Below are 14,431 nucleotides of genomic sequence, written 5' to 3' on the forward strand. Positions count from 1 at the left end.
CATGCTACTGTGGAGACGTTGTTAGTTATGTGTTATCCGTTTTCTTATTTAAAACTCTTGTAAATAACAATCCCATTTTACGTTTTAGTAAATACAGAACCTTAAAATATTGTATGTTCTGCTACCATCTAGTGGTGGTACGTCTTAACTACAACTAAAATGCAATACACATATACCACTGTGGTTGACTTTATATATTAAAAAATAACAAATATTGCTTTGATTATACAGGGGGGGACATAATCTATTTAATTTCACTGTGAACTACAGTATTATGCAACAATTACTATTGGCCAGTGACACCTTCAGTAAACTGTATGATTCTCACTATATTTTCAATCCCACAAGTAAACTGCTGTATTTACCATATCAATAACTTAAGCATTGTTCCACAGAACAAATTTTTAAGGCACTTTTAAATTTAAAAAAAAAAGAAGATTGATAAACTTCAACAAGAGTTGCCTGTTCTAATTACCCTCAAATAAAATGCAGGTGAAGCTCCCATGTTAAAATAAACAATATTCAGGTGCACTTAATAACAGCAGCTGCCTTGGATTGTATTACAAATGTGGGGTTAAACGCATCGCAAACTGGCGAACAGTCTCTTCATTTATTTTCATGTCTATGCACCAGTATAGAAATGTTTGTTTTGGGAAATTTACATTCCTGTTAATTTCTGTTTTACTTCAGAGGCAGGTCCATGTTTAGCAAACTCCGTTCAGCCCTCTCCTAGTGGGGATGAAGTTTACCATTCTTCCACTCCCACCTACAACAGGAATGTATAGAGTGCTTTTGTTCTATTCACTTCGCCCTGGAATTATTCTAGCGCTTTTCATGGCTTCAGTGGGTCTTACTGAACTACAACACTAAGTGTACACAGTACAGGAAATACCTGTAACTGACTGTCTACTCCCATCAGTGCCACAATGAAATAAAGAATAGACCAATTTTCTTTATAAAGAAGACTGGACATTCTAGTCATTTGTTAATAAAATAATAAGTTTTAAGTGTGTGTTGGAAGAGGTGTGTGTGGGGGATGGGTAATTCACAAAGGTACCAGTACATGAATACGGAATTTTCCAGAGAGCTGCATTGCAGTATACAATTGATGGTAGTAGGAACTTGCCAGTAATCTTCAATAAAATGTCCACAGTTAGCGGGAAATCTCGACCAAGACAGGAAACAACTAGAAATGAGAGAGAAGAGATCAAAGACAATAAAAATGGCGCCAGTCCTCTAGTTAGAAAATAAAAAATCGAATTAATATCATGACATGTTAACTGTATGTTGTTTGACAAACATCTATTGAAGTATTCCGTGGCAGATGTGCATTGTCGTTTTGCAGTTCCCCATGCATCACATAGTCTTTGTGCATATTTCCTACTTTATTTGCACAGTTTTCTAACTTAAAATACTGCTGCACCCTATATAAATTACCCACAATTGAGTCAATTATACTTATTTACTTGTATAGACTTCAGTCTGTAACTTGTGCTCTTCTGAACTTTCAATACCAAGTAAAATGTTTTTTTATTTTGCATAATTTGAACCATATCGAAATCTATAACTGGAAACACATTTTTTTCCTTTGCTGAGCTATGCTGTGTACCCACAAGATCTAACACCTTTCAAACTGAGTTCTGAGATTTTCGGTGGGCACTGTTAGAAGCGGGGACCCCTGGGCAACAGTCATAGACAAGTAGTTAACCCATCAAAGATAAAGTGAGTCAAATGAGAAAATCTCAAAGCAGCTTAGCATGTAAAGATAATAACACAAAAAATGAGGTAGACAGTCACGTAGACTGGTAATGGGACTGGTTTTGAGAGATACTCTGCCAAGACTAATTGCTTTTTATAATGAGCATTCCTTAGAACACCAGCCCTTGAGGGAAGTGGCACAACTCAGTTGGCCTTCTAGTAAAACAGTGGTCTTTTTCCCTTTCATTGAATAAGATGTAGTTGTAAAAAGCAGGGGCACATAAGGTTCCCAGTGGCACATAATGATTCATGGTGTAGATTCAGCCCTTATAAAAGTTTACCATGGTGCATTCACATGGCACTTGCAGTTTTCCATTTCTTTTTGTATTTAGAGAATTTCTAAATTTCTTAAGCTTGATCATATTTTAATGTACATATATGCGATTTACCAAGCCTGTCTGTGCTGACTTTTAGTTTAATACACTTTAGTGTTTTCACCATGGCTCAGTTGAGTCACTAGCGTTAGGCTGTTGTCCCTTCAGCTCCTCACAACAGCTCAGGAGAGCTGAGTCAGTGGGTGTACTCCAATCCCAGCACCAAACCAACAGGGACAACTGTAGGGCAGTGAGGTGGCTCAGTCTCTGATGTTTTAGCCTCCCTAACCCATGCTTTATATATATATACACACATATACATACATACATATATATATATATATATATATATATATATATATATATATATATATATATATATATATATATATATATATACACACACACACACACACACACACATATATATATATATATATATATATACACACACACATGCACACACACACACACATATATATATATATATATATATATATATACACACACACACACACACACACACACACACATATATATATATATATATATATATATATATATATATATATATATATATATATATATATATATATACACACACACACACATACACACACGCGCGCCTTTAATTGAAATGCCATTAGTTAGTATATTATTCAACATGTACCATTTTTGTGAGATGTAATCTACTTTGTCATGGGAAAAAAAATACATTCCAAATGTATTTTATTTTCATGAAAGCCGGGACAAAAAATTAATACATAAATATTAATCAATAAATGAAACAGAAGAATTAGTTCCAGAAATTCTGAAGGCTTAATGTGTGTCACAGACATGCAGAAATGGTTTGGGCCAAATCTGCAAATGTAATCAAAATTGTATCACAGAATGTCAAAAATTGAAAGACATTTTAAGAAATTGGCCAAAATAAGCAAACACTTTATACACCCCTCCTTCCCCACAATAGCATAAAAAAATTCAATATGATATTAAAGGAAATCTGAAGAAAGAACATTTTAATAAAAGACACCCAGTTTCTCTACAGTATGCTTTTGATTTATAATCCATTAATGTGTGCAATTTAACTTTGTATCTGCCTAGTGTGAGATCCTTGTGTGAGATCCTTGTGTGAGATTCTTATGTGAGATTCTTATGTGAGATCCTTGTGTGAGATCCTTGTGTGAGATTCTTATGTGAGATTCTTATGTGAGATCCTTGTGTGAGATTCTAATATGATTGTCATTTTCTTGTTTTTTAGTGTTAGCATATTGGTTCTTTATTGTTATTTCACCTGGGGAACCTATACACAGCTGAGGGCCCAGAGAGAGACAGACAACGATTTATGCCTTCAGGGTTCATAAGCTTTTTATGAACCTTGTATTTAAATATTGTTTAGCACTGTAACTTTATATTGCCCTGTAACACCTTCAGGTTGCCTTGAATACAGGCATCCACCATCTGCCAAATATAATAATAATAATAATAATAATAATAATAATAATAATAATAATAATAATAATAATAACAATATCTGTTGCATCAGATTGTCAGGTAAAAAGAGATGATTGGGCAGCAGGAACAGACATCACCCATTAAGCAGGTTGAAGTTGTAAGGCGATTGAAAATGAAAAACGGAGGGGAAATTAATAAAGAATACCTGAAAGCAAGGCAACAAATGATACCGGTTGTTTTTAACTGAACAATCTTCCTGCCTGTGTCATTAAGTGGGCCATTAAGCAATGAAATATGCTTACCATTGGTACAGACTGCTGCATCTTTCTACTTTAGTGTGGTTAGAAGCATGATATAAACCCAGTACGGATATGATATAACCCATAATTTGCTTAGTTTCAGTTTAAAGACCTCAGCAGACTGGATCATTATTAAACATGTATTTTTAAACAAATTATGCTATCGTACGGAGAATATAGACAGCGTTCGGCAGAGCAGAGGTTTCAAAGTGTGCCAGATGTGAAATAATCTTTGTGCTCGATTCCTAACGAGAGTCCAGTCTCATCTGTGAAATAATCTTTGTGCTCGATTCCTAATGAGAGTCATACTCTACCTGTTGCACTGTTGTGTTTCTACATGCCATTCCTGCTTTTATTTATTCATCTAAACTTTCTTTACATTGTTTTTTTTCAAACAAAAAAAACGCCACTGCGTTTTCTTTTGTGTCCCATGGATCAGAGCCAGCACTCCTCTAGACGAATGTCTCATCTTTTAAAATCACTAATCAGTCTCCGTCGTGACTCACGCTAAAGCTTTTGAAAAACAGAATCCTGTTTTTATTTCCTACTTCCTTTTTGCCAGCATATAAAGAGTGATGAAAGGAACTAGGGCAGACTGCTTTATCATCCCATTAGAGGAAATAAGAATAAGACCTGCTGCTATTTACACTGCTCAGGACTGCTGGGTTATGTTTACAAAGTAAAACAAGGACTATTTCGCTGGGTCTTTAGCAAACATGCTTTCAGACCATAAGAGAAAATGTTTAACTCTCTCCCGTGGGTGAAGCTTAAAAATTCCTAATTATTCAAGTACGATAAAGTTGTACTGTCTAACTAGCTGTTAAACAGGGACAAGCAAATAAACAACGTTTCAGCCAGTGTTGATTATAGACATAAAGAAATTTCCCCCTATTGTAAGTAACTGCAATACCCACCCATAGGGTGCCAACAAGTGTCATGTTGATCCAGGTTCGCCTCCATGGTCATTGTTCATTACGGGGGTGATTGAAACCAAGAAGACAATGCTACTGTACATCAAGCCAGAAGATCTACAGACTAGACTGAAGAGCACGGCTGGAAATTCACAAGCTTTCCTTGGGTTGCCCAAATTTAAATCTAATTAGGGAGTCATGGGATGAGTTCAATCAACACTCCTCAGGCAAGGCATCACCAGACAAATGACAAGATGGTGTTTGCTAGGCTTACCAACTTAACAGTTAGATCAAGATTTTCCTGTTGGAATCAAGTTCTGATAAAATACATCTTTCTGAATAAGTTTGCTATAATGTCTTTCAGATGTCCCTCTGCAACTGTTGTTGATGTGCCTCCTAATAATTCCTAACAAAGTAGCCAAACCCTAAGCTTTTTACATTGCTTACTGTAGCACCCTGTCATCCTCAGTGAGCTGTATTGTGCAGCCGCAATGTTAGTTTTTCTCCTATCTCTCGATCAACCAATCAATCAGTCTTTTTTATATATATTACGAATAACAAATCCCTGTACATGTTATTTAACTCTCCTTCAATGGAAAAGTAATTATTACACCTTAAAAGCGAGGAAAATATTCCAGTAAAAGGTATATGACAGTACATCCTTCGTTACAATAGGAGCCTTGTAAAACCCTTTTTTTCTTCTAGCACCTACACACCAGCAAAGATTAATCTGCCTCTTTAGCCAGAGCTTACTTAAAAATGTGGTCATTAAGGAAAGTCATCGGTATCTGTCTGCTCATCTGTAATAGTTTTTAAAACAGTGTTCAGACTCACTTTCAACCTGTAGCCAGTGAAGTGGAAAATGAACTGCTCTACATAACAGCACGTTCATCACCCTCTTCCTAACTCACTCTGTCATTTTTAGCTGTTTAAAGCAAAAGGAAATTGCTGAAATCCATCTTATTCTCCTCGAGGCTGCACCATCGTTACATGCTTTTATCTTCCAACAGCCACTAAATCTAATTGTCTATTGTAATGGATTAACCTTGGAGGTCAACAGTAGCATTTATACTGTGTTCAAAGAGAGCAGTAGGCTATTGTCAAGATATGATTCTTCAAATCCTCTCCCCCCCCCCCCCATTGGCACAAACTGCATTGCTTTTAATTCGTATTTCAAATAAGTTTATACATTACAATTAGAAGCACACTTTCTCATCATGCTGTCTCTTGTCTCGCAATCCTGCAGATAATAAGGTTATGCAAAATGCAGTCTTTCACAGCTCTCGAAAGAAATTCATGCAGTGTGTGTAAACTGCCGACCCATAAATCATTCTTTAGAATAGAGTCTTACTGAAGAAATGATGTGCCAAGCTCTCCTAACAGCCCATACATTCCTGCACCTGGGCCATGAATAAGGACTATAATAAGGTGTAGGTTGTCCCTGTGTAGGGACATTACAATGTTCAAAGAGAACAATTCAACATTCATGTCTTTATGTTTTGGAAATAATGTTGTTGCTAGCTAAAAAAAAAAAAAAAAAATGGTAAATGTTCACTGAAATATTTATTTTGGCTACATTTGATACTTTTGGACCATATTAATACACTTTCTATTTGTTTTATTTTTTTAATGGACAAAGTTTTAATGCTTTAAATCAGCACAGGTTTGTGCATGCTGGTCTCAAGAGCCATATTTGTAACAAACGGATTAGAAACATGACATAAAAAGTACAAGTGATCCTGCTGCACAGTCCATGTTGTTCATAGACCTGTTTATCAAATTATTTGAAATGATAACACAGCCCCCTTTTTCTAATATTCCGTTCTCAAAGCTTTACTATATTAAGATGTATTTGTATTAATAAAAATCAGTTCATTTAAATATAATAACTCACAAGCTTTGTACAGCATATTCATATGCTGTTGTTTGACATAAATTGAGCAATAGAACCAAAAGAAAAAGGCTTTGCAGTGTGGTAAGGCTAGCCTTGTCATTTAAAGTACTGAGCTGAAGGCAAGGGCGACTAACATAATGAGAAGGGCCTTACCAGATGATAAAGCCATCTTATGAGTGTTCTATTGTTGCTAATAGAAAACGACTGTGTAAAAAAAAAAAAAAAAAAAAATGTCCTGGTTTTATGCTGTGCTAGATTTTGTTGCGAATACATACAAATATTTTCCTTAAATTATGAGTAATGTGGTTACACCAAACGATTCCGTGATGTGGTCTGGTAGCCATCGGCTTTCCGTAACCATTTGCGTCGTCATGTTGTACACAATACCCATATACGAAATATCGGCTTTATAAGTCTAAAGTATGAAATATATATAATTATATATATTATATATATATATATATTATGATCAATATATATCTAATATATATATAATATAGACCTCTTAAAAATGTTTATATATATAAAATAATAAAAGTACCAATCACATTTTATGTTTTAATTATGATTTGAATGCACATTCGTGTGTGTGTGTGTGTGTAATTTTTTAGTATTTAAGTTACTGTTAGGTCCTAAAATGTATTAGCAAAAGGAAGTTTTAGAAAATGTAGAGCAAAAGTACTATTTGTATAGTAATCAGTCTGCATTCAGTGGTTTGATTTCTACAATGTATTATTCAAACTGGAGACTAGTTGATATTGCTGTTGTGGTTACTGTATTGTTGCCGACAGCAAACACTATTCCTGATTTTTTCCAACCTTTTTTTTGCTGTACTAAATTTAAATAGATAAACTGAACGTTTAGGAATGTAAGGAAACACACTTGATCTGACACTGACAGGCAACAGTCAGAGGGCGTGGAGTGTAGAACAGAGAATTTCTTTCATCAAGCGGAAAATGAATACTGTATTTATGTATTTTCCGGCAGATTGGTTTGGAACACAGATTAAACATAGTTTGAATTATAACATTCAAGGTCCTTTACCAGAAATGAGGGATCTCATATTGACCAATATCTGTGATTCATTTTCTAATACTATATAATTCTGTTTTTTGGGGTTTTTTTGTTTCTTTTTTTGTTTTCAGCAAAAAAAGGGTTAGATTAACAGCAAAACATATTTAGCGGGTTAGATTAACGAAAATCATAACATATTTAGCAAGTATATATATATATATATATATATATATATATACTATATATATTTATATATATATATATATATATATATATAGTGAAACAAATGGCAGTGAGATAAGTATCAGGAGTATTGTGTCCCCTTTTCTCTTGTTTGGCCTCCATGTTTCTCCCCTGTTTGGGTATAAAAGAGAATGGTCAGCTACATTGTCCTATTACAAATCATTGTCCTCATTTGATGACAGGCTATTTTGCAATGTTTAAAGCATTTTTACGTGGCATTTATTATTTAAATGGTATGATAACTTACTGTAATTGTTAAAGTCTAAATGTCATGTATCAAATTACATTACAACTTGTTTTCTTTTTTTTTTCAAAGAAAAATTTATTTGGTATTTAATGTATGGGTTAATAGTTGTCAAACAGTGGTTGATGTTAATTTTGATCTCAGGGAAGGCCAACAGTAATTTTTGATTTCTGACAAAAAAATATGGACAAACGAGTTTCCCTGAACCCCTGCTTATTTCATGATGTAAACAGAAGTGTACCTTTTAATACATACTGCAATTAGACCCAAAGCTTCACTAAAGCTGTTTATTTTTTAAAGTAGTTTTTTTATGACTGAAATACAGTTTATTTTGGAGCGTTGGGAGGTGAGGAGACTCAGTACAACATAGCTTCAGCTATCTCCCCCACCACAACATAGGTCTCTGTCTATTACCTTTTGGGAGTCCCTAGTCTATTAAATTCCCAGGGCGTGGATTGAAAGTCAACATCCCACGTGACTGTATAGCATGTTGGGTCTTTTTGTCGTCGATATTAGATGCTTTAATTTTTTTCAAGTGCACACGAGCATCCTTTATATATTGCAAATACTAGCATCAACCATATTTTCGCTCTCTGCTTTTGCCTGAAGAGCTGGACTCTCTTTCTTTAAAATATATTGTATCGTCTACTTTGCAATAAAATACGCAACCTACATTGTTCCTGAAGCTCCTGCAATTTGACACTTAACAGGTTGCTATATTGTATAATATAACTGAAAATTAAAAGCAAACAAAATGCAGCCAAATTTACTTCTTTGACAAACGACGATGCCGTTTTTTTTTGGTGATTTTGTTTGGTTTCCGTTGCCATGAAAATGATCTCTTGACTGATGGGTTTGAAAGTTGTTCTTGTGCGATATCTTTGGCTGCGTGAAAGGGTTATGATGGTATTATACTGGAATAGATTATGCAATTTCATGCTGTGTGATTGGGTATTTTAAATAATTTTTTAACTTCTCTGAGATAGCTCAGTAGCAGCATATGTGCGAAAGGGATATTACTCGTCTCTAATTTTAGTTTTATATCATTCAACAAGCAGAAAGGATTGTATGTCGAGCTTGAATTAATGCTGATCTTCCTTTCAAAGTAACCCACTCATTTCAGCAAGCCCGGGAGGCTCTCGCAGGATATCACATACTATACCAGGCAGTAACATTCTCACAGAGACAGAAAGCATATGTAATGGCTCCTTGTCATTATCTAAATACAACCCCCTGATAATGAATACATATCAAATAAAACACAGACTGACACTCATATTTTTCTGTAAATGGAATAGGAATTCTCGAATGGAATGCTTTGGCTGCCTTGTGGTACAGTATCACTTCCAAGTGCCGAATTCTTTTTTTTTTTTTTTTTCCAGTTGTGCCCAAAGTGAGCACACAGTTCTGCAGTTGATGCTGCAGGGAATGTTATGCTCCCTTTTCTTACCAGTGATTACGAACACTGTGAGAGATTCTATCATGTTAATGTTTATTTTTTACTCTCAGTATTAAATACTAAACTAGTAAACATAAGTGAAGAAACAAGACCTCAGGTGCCTCAACAGAAAGTTTACAGGACAATACCTGAAGAAAGAAATATTATGCAAAAATTAAACATTAAAACATTGATGTTTGGTGGTGTTATAATCACAAACAGGCAGTGTGTTTGGTAATATATCCAGAACTCAGTTGGCACTGTGAAACCCAGTGCTTGGCCCACTTCTGAAATCTAAGCCAGTGCATTTGAGTCAAAAGAAAACTTTTACACGGAAAATAAAACACTTCATATTACACAGCTGGAGTGTTACACTTTCAGTGGTAAAATATAAAAACACACTAGATTCAAAATGCTATTCCAGTTCACTTTACCCAATGAAAATGTATTAATGTCTAACTGTTACCGACGAAAAGATGCAAGGAGGACATTGAGGATGGAGTCATCTTTTAAGCTCTGATGGGAGAGGCAGTAACTGTTATACAGAACAGAACAAGTTTCAGTGCTTTGTTGGTTAATAATAACTTGGTCCACTTGAGAAAAGAAAAATAACAGTCATCATATGTTACATACATTAATTGGTGCATGTGCAATAGAACCCGAAGAAGAGGGTAAAGATGCCGAACTGAAGACGAGGGTGACTAGCATAATGAGAAGGGTCTTACTAGACAGAGATCCTAGTCAACAATCTCCTTCCCGACCTGTGAGGGTGCAGTATAACAGGAACACTGTGCCTCGTACTGGATGGCAGTTCATTTCATGGTCAGTGGGAAGCCGGCCAACCAGAAAGGGGGTGGAGTCACAATACCAGAAGTCATTGCCTTAATAAGGTAAGCAATGTGTCAGTCATGGATTGGAGGATACATGATTGCACTAGCTATCGGAGGTGGCAGGAATAGTGTTTTAACTATGTCATAAGTTTTATGCACAAAATGGCATCTATACCCAAAGTATGATGTACTGGATTTCTGACAAGTCCTAGAATTTTAGCCATAATTAAAAAAAAACTAAAAAACAAAAAAAACAAAAAAAACAACAACTATATGAGCATAATTTAGATATTTTATTTAACATCATGTAATCAAACTACAACATGATATCGCAGAAGTCTAACGGAAGCCATAATAATAGTACAGTATTCCATGTTAAATTTCAAAATGTCACATTTTTAATTGTTGCCAGTTTTTCGTTAAGTATATGAAAATTACAAAGCGGAATGTAATTCAATATGTTAACATAACATTATTCAGCGGGTTTCATTCAACTTTATGAAGCAGAATTAGTTAATTCTACTGGGTGATGCATAACCTTTGACCAAAGCAGTACACCTGAGGAAAAGACACACAATAGTGCAGCCATGTAAGGGCACATGTTCCCACATCCCCCATGAGTTTTAAAAACATATTGGCAAAAGATGTTAAAATAACATACCTTATGAGTGACTGACACATATAAATTACTGCCTGAAAATAATACAGCATAGTTGTGCTCCTGAGCTTTAATTTAGGTTATATATCAAAAAGCAAACTAATATAAATGTGCAGGTGGAAAATGTAGTCTTACAAGCTCCTTTGTGTGTTGTAGGGTTTTTAAACAGCAATGTTGAAATTATTTTTGGCACTGCATGTGACTCTCATTCCGGAAAGAAACTTTGCATAGAAGCAGCAGAGAGGACAAATCAATACATGTCCTTGAAAGAGCCACCATTTTTCAGCTAGCTACCCTTCAAAACCAGCATCCATGGGACTTGCAAAGAAACTACCTCTTTCACTAGTTCTGGGTTTTCTGTCTTCAATCGAGAGTTTGCGGGAGAACAACACGTGCCTCTTCACTTGACCCCCTCGAGAGTAATTACACAACCACATGTAAATACATTCCAGTTTTAATTTCAAATTACATGGGAGAACATTGGTTATTTTGTAAATAGGCATGTTGTTATGTTGTAATGACACAGCTATAGGTTTAAACACTATGTTATTATAGTGTAATTACAATGTGCTTTTAGCCAGACTATGTAAATCGTTACCTTGTAATAACTATTCATAGGTTATGTAACTAACATTCAATAATTTAATCAACAACGATGATGTACTCTTATTCTTCCTGAATAATTTTATGCAATTCATGGCATATAATCCCTGGCATATAATTGTTCCATGTATTATAAAGAACATGTCTTTCAAAACACAGCTTTGATTTTGTTTCCCCCTCAAACTTTTTGGCACAGCCTATCTAGCACTTATTTTAACAATTCAAATATAACCCGAAAAATGTAATAAAACACAACACTGGATTTTAAAAAACGCAACACAGGATTTTAATCAGATAACATTTTCCCCCGTATTATTTATCCATATAAACGTATCTCTTAAAAAAGAGACGAATATTTCAGCAGTATAACCCCTCCAAGTAATGGGAATCAGATTGGCACAGCAGTCAGAGAAATACAACCCCATTCAATATGAACTATTAGCACTGGGCCTGCCCGCCTCTTGGGTTTTAATTACTGCAGTTCCTGTAAAGGAAGTTTTTTTCTCCAAGTCACTCAGTTCCAACACATTTATTTCATTTGAAATCGAATCCATCTGCCAGCAGGCCTGGGACCTTTATTCTAGGGAGCCTGTCAAAATTACAGTTGGCTCCCTGTTTGACTTAATTTATGAAAGATTGTACCTTTCAAAATCAGAAAATGTCAAGGTTTTAATATAATTGGAACTTTTTCAAATTATAAACACCCTATACATCATGCCCATTGTCACATTTGTACGACGCACATCACAATTCAATAAATAGGTCAATATTCTAGCTGAAGTTATTTGTTTCATATAAACATGTTTGAAAAAATCTATATATTTTTCAAGATTTGGCACAAAAGTTAAGTGTCTAAACACTGGTCTAAATTCTGACAGCTTTTACATTTCATATAATTACTGTTTTGAAAATTCTAGAAACAATTCATAACATTATTTTATTTTCCACTTTTTATTATTATTTCCAGCTTTCAAACTTAAAAAAAAACTATGTATACTACTTGCTGCACAGGCTGTCTAATTTCATTAGATGAAAAGTTTTATTTTTTTCTTTGATCTACTGAAAATAATAATAATAATAATAATAATAATAATAATAATAATAATAATAATAATAATAATAATAATAATAATACTTTTTCATATATCAGATACATAACATATAGGTAACAAATATTAGCAAATCAAAATCAAGGCCCTGGTCAAAGTTAATAAATAAATAAATAAATAAATAAAAACCTGGTAATAGAAAATAATGCTGATGTGAAATTAGGTCTAGGGTTTAATTGTAACCAAAGCAGGTATTCTATCATGAATTCATGATATAATAGCATTTTAACCAGCAATACATAATAGAATATTGTTATGAAGGGCCACGCCTTAATATTCTTGTCAATCATAACCTTGTGAATGTGTCATTATTGTCCTTTAAATACCATAAGAAAACATGGTGTAAGTCAGTTTACTGGGTAATTTTGCAGGGCCTTCTTCAATTTCAGTATCTCCCATATGATATTTATAATGCACATTTTTGTTGCCTGCGTGCAGTACCTTACACTTTTCTCTACTAAATGTTATTTGCCATGTCTGCCCAGTTCTGAATCTTGTCTAGATCGTTTTGAATGACCTTTGCTGCTGCAACAGTGTTTGCCACTCCTCCTATTTGTGTGTCGTCTGCAAACTTAACAAGTTTACTTACTATACCAAAATCTAAGTCATTCATCTAGATTAGGAATAGCAGAGGACCCAATATTGATCCCTGTGGTACACCACTGGTTACCTTGTTCCATTTTGAGGCTTCTCCTCTAATCGGTACTTTCTGTTTTCTACATGTTAACCACTCCCTAATCCATGTGCATGCATGTGCAACATTCAGACTGAACCCGCTCCTGGGATCTGTAGCAAACAGCTATTGGTTAGAAAGCTGGATAAACTTATCAAGTCTTCCATTCGTTGTAACTGCAACAATGCTCTAATAATGCAGGAGACTTTGAGACTGGATAAAGTAGGACAGTCAGATGAAAAACCAACATGTTACACAACAGGTTTGAAATTGCGCATTGTTGAATTTGCTGAAATGCATGGCAATCACAATGCTGAAAACACAGTATGTGACTGGAGACAAAGCAAAAACGAACTTGATGTTGAAAGAAAAATGAACTGATAGTGTTTATAGCCCAATGTAGAAAATATTTTGTTTGAATTGAGTACTTTGAATGACTTTAATACAGACTGTAACTTGTTCTACATGTCAGTGCAACACAGTGGTACAGTATGTGTGTGGTTATGGTTCTGATTAACAAAGCAAAATGAATGTATTTGCATAGCTGGAAATGAAATGCAAGTGTACTGCGCCGTGTGCAACACTAAGGTGTTTTGTTTACTGGTTATTAGATGGCATAATGTTTAGTTTAGTTTTTTTTTTTTTTTTGCTTTAATTGATGCAAGCAGCACTGTTTAATGCTCGTACTGGATGGCAGTTCATTCCATTCACAGCTGGAACTGTTGTCTAAGTATGCTTTTGGAAAGAAATGTTCAGTAAAGCAAATTTATGTTCTTGAACTTGTTTGGGTACATGGTAAGCTAAACTAAAATAGGTTAATACAAATGTGATGTGGGATGTAATAACTTGATTTTACTCTCTGTTAATTATTATTTTTAATTTTCAGAAATGTTGAACAACGGAATAGTAAAAAAAAGAATTGTATTTAAAATTGTAAAAAAAAGTAAATTAAACACAAGTTTCCCTAAAATTGAAGCCTCAAAAAGGA

This window comes from Polyodon spathula, chromosome 6 (genome assembly GCF_017654505.1).
Source record: "Polyodon spathula isolate WHYD16114869_AA chromosome 6, ASM1765450v1, whole genome shotgun sequence".
Classification (NCBI taxonomy): domain Eukaryota; kingdom Metazoa; phylum Chordata; class Actinopteri; order Acipenseriformes; family Polyodontidae; genus Polyodon; species Polyodon spathula.